Source organism: Panulirus ornatus, chromosome 12 (genome assembly GCF_036320965.1).
Source record: "Panulirus ornatus isolate Po-2019 chromosome 12, ASM3632096v1, whole genome shotgun sequence".
NCBI lineage: Eukaryota > Metazoa > Arthropoda > Malacostraca > Decapoda > Palinuridae > Panulirus > Panulirus ornatus.
In genome coordinates this window covers 53,112,738-53,116,943 of record NC_092235.1, presented here as the reverse complement: position 1 = coordinate 53,116,943, position 4,206 = coordinate 53,112,738, and positions in this window count along the sequence as shown.

The following is a 4,206-nucleotide window of genomic DNA, read 5'->3' as shown; positions in this document are numbered from 1 at the left end:
TTTGACCTATCACGATTTATATATATATATATATATATATATATATATATATATATATATATATATATATATATATATATATATATGGTAAAGTGTGTGAAAGAAGAAAGTTAAGAGTAAATGTGAATAAGAGCAAGGTAATTAGGTACAGTAGGGTTGAGGGTCAAGTCAATTGGGAGGTAAGTTTGAATGGAGAAAAACTGGAGGAAGTAAAGTGTTTTAGATATCTGGGAGTGGATCTGGCAGTGGATGGAACCATGGAAGCGGAAGTGGATCATAGGGTGGGGGAAGGGCGAAAATCCTGGGAGCCTTGAAGAATGTGTGGAAGTCGAGAACATTATCTCGGAAAGCAAAAATGGGTATGTTTGAAGGAATAGTGGTTCCAACAATGTTGTATGGTTGCGAGGCGTGGGCTATGGATAGAGTTGTGCGCAGGAGGATGGATGTGCTGGAAATGAGATGTTTGAGGACAATGTGTGGTGTGAGGTGGTTTGATCGAGTAAGTAACGTAAGGGTAAGAGAGATGTGTGGAAATAAAAAGAGCGTGGTTGAGAGAGCAGAAGAGGGTGTTTTGAAATGGTTTGGGCACATGGAGAGAATGAGGTAGGAAAGATTGACCAAGAGGATATATGTGTCGGAGGTGCAGGGAACGAGGAGAAGTGGGAGACCAAATTGGAGGTGGAAAGATGGAGTGAAAAAGATTTTGTGTGATCGGGGCCTGAACATGCAGGAGGGTGAAAGGAGGGCAAGGAATAGAGTGAATTGGATCGATGTGGTATACCGGGGTTGACGTGCTGTCAGTGGATTGAATCAGGGCATGTGAAGCGTCTGGGGTAAACCATGGAAAGCTGTGTAGGTATGTATATTTGCGTGTGTGGACGTATGTATATACATGTGTATGGGGGTGGGTTGGGCCATTTCTTTCGTCTGTTTCCTTGCGCTACCTCGCAAACGCGGGAGACAGCGACAAAGCAAAAAAAGAAAAAAAAAGAATATATATATATATATATATATATATATATATATATATATATATATATATATATATATATATATATATACTCTTGTGTCACGATATATGCCTCTGATGTGTCACCATATGTGAACTACTGACGTGTAGTCATATGTGCAATCATGACCTGTCATCATCAACATACAATTGACCTTACACTATATGTACGTTTTGATAGACTCCATCGATTCTGACGGACCTCACACGATCTTGACAACCTCCCTTGACCTTGGAGGACCTTCCTCGATCCTGACGAACTCACTTGATCATGGCACACCCCCATCGATCCTGATAGATCTCCCCTCAACATTGAAAGACCTCCCTCAATCCTGAAAGACCTCCTTCGATCCTGACAAACCTGACAGACTTTCCTCAATCATAACAGACCTTCCGCATTCCTGACAGACCTCCCTTGATCATGTCGGACCTCCTTCGATCCTAACGGACCGCCCTCGATCCTGATGGCCCGCCCTCAATTCTGACAGACCTCCCTCAGTCTTGACGGACTTCCTCGATACTGCCATGAAGAGTAGCCAGTAATGGTTTCATCACAAATTTGATGTATGTATAGTGTAGGGCATGTAAAAAGACCTCTTTGTGGTAAATATTATGAACGCAGGCTGAGATGTGGTCGAGCAGTGGAGAAATCTTTCCTTTAGGTACTCTTTGATCTCATACATTAGCAAAAATTATTCGGATCTCAAATTCATCCCGCACCTATCTCAAAAAGAAAAAAAAATAGCAAGAAAAAGGTGTGTGGGCTTACTGAGCGCAGGTACATGCCTACCAAGTTTCGGTTCAGTGTCCCTAAAACGAAGGAATTTATCAAACCTTTGATGTTATGGTAAAGCAGAAGGGAGATGAGGCAAATCAAAAACTTTATGTCTCCCTCCGTATGTGGTTTCTTTCAACGTTGAACCAAGAAAAAATAATCCCACATGATTTTTCAGTCAGTAACATACTTACGTGAAAGTTTACTCCCCCAACGAAACAAAAAAGGAAAAAGATGAGAAAGGCGAGCCCTCCCTTTCAGTGGCTGTGGGTGTGGGAGAGGGTTGAGAGGGGTCTAGGTGTAGCTATTTGTGGGAGGGAAGTTCCTAATGTCAGCTAATGTACGGTGGAGCTCATCACCCCGGCTTAACCCACCCTCTCCCATGCCTGAGGGAAGTAGGGACGGGGGAGTGGGGATAATGGCCTGGTATGTGTGTACGTCAACCAGGGGAGGCAACACTCGCTCCTCCACATACATGCTGTACTGCCGTCTAGCTTTTATTTAGAAAAAAAGCAAGATATATGACGGTGTCCATATTACCTTTCGTATCTTATTTTCGTTAATTAACTTATTCATTTTCCGTTGTTTAACCTAGTTGTTATCCTGAGGCAAAATGCATAGTCAATAGGGTGTCTCAACTAAGGCTGTGGCCGAGGCTCAGTAGAGATGGTGTTTATATGGCCCGACCCAGGTCTTGAGCACGTGGATCACTCTACTGTAGTTGCTATTTCTAAATCTGCTTCCATGTACTTCAGTATACGCAAGCTTATAACATATATAATATAGATTGTACAGTTTCATTTACTCAAGTGACTGGCTTTTATGTTAGATAATTACTTGAAAAGTATTAGTGATTATTACCCTGGCACCAAACTTATCTGTTTTACGTAGATCTATTTTCATTTACGTAAGAAAAATAAAAATGCAAATGACGTGCAAATGACAGCATCGATACCCGGGTTGACGAAGCGGAAACAATACCCTTTATACACAGGGTTGGGGTGACTGGCAGATTATAGGCGATAAGTTATTAAGTATCTGTTATCTAGATGATCATTTGCATATTCATTACACTTTTGGGAAATGGGATTTTTAGTTGGAGGGAAAAAGGGCGATAGGAGGGAGCTTCATGAACGAAAGATGTGGAGAAAGGGAGGCATTAGAGGCAGGGGAGAGGCAGGGGGTACTTGGAGTGTAGTGTTTTAGGCCACTTGTCTTTCTGGATCGTAATCACTAGACATGAGTATGATGGGATACGAGAAGATACACGAAAATGAAAAGGTGTCAAGGCAGAAGGAAGATTTTGGCCAGATATGTAGACCATTGGATTTAAGAAATGTATCTTGCTGTACGTGGGGTCATTACCTCAACCAGAAATGTGCTCGGCCAGATGGTACTGAGCGTACGTACGTGAAGGAAGAAATGCTGATCTGTATGGAGCGATCGCCAGGCAAAACACGTAGTTTTTGTTGATGGAATAGTTTTATGATAGATTTTATGGGTTCATGAAGATAGCTATGGTGAGGATATTCGGTTCGCCGTAAAAGGATTAGATCATTTAAGCAGAACCTTTTTGGAATACTCGTTACCATTTTTTTTTCACCTCCAAATTTGTGAAAGTAGGCGAAGTTGTGGTTTCATTATACGAAAAAAGACTTGTTCAAATATTTTTCATTCTTCCTTCATCTTGAAATCTTCTGATGTCGGTTCTATTTCGTTGTTTCTATGGTTGAACGGGTAAACCTCTCCCTAAAAGGAGAGGTCCTCAGAACTAACTCGATAAGTGGAAACACGAATACAATGAGGCTTCCGATTTTCTCTCGATGGAAATGCATTATTACCAGTCATCATCATCGTCACTATTATTATTATTATCATTATTATTATTGTTATTATTATTATTATTATTATTGTCATTAGTTATGATAGTAATGATAATAATAAATAATGACAATAATATAATCATAATGATAATGATAATAGTAATAATCATTATTATTATTATCATTAACCACAAGTCCCCTGCATGTCGTGCAATCATTACCCTCGCGGTAGTTCCACAGGTGCCAGTTAATGCAGAACAATCCAGCTAACATGTTGGTTAAGACGATCCTCTTCTACTTAGCAGTAAACTTGGGAGCCACATCTTTTCGGCATCTTGAAGCCTGGTAAATACACCACCGGATAGTTAGAGAATGAATCGTTGGCTGCGATACACGCGGCGTAACATGGCAATAATTTAGGTAACTTTCTCTCTTTCTTTCATGTATGTTCGCCATTTCCCCGCGTGAGCGAGTTAGCGTCCAGAACAGATGACTTTGAGCCTTAGATGACAGACGATCCTCTTGCTGCTCTCGCCCTTCTCAATCGCCTTCTGCGACACACAGGATATACGTGGATAGTAATCTTTCTCCCCTGTCTT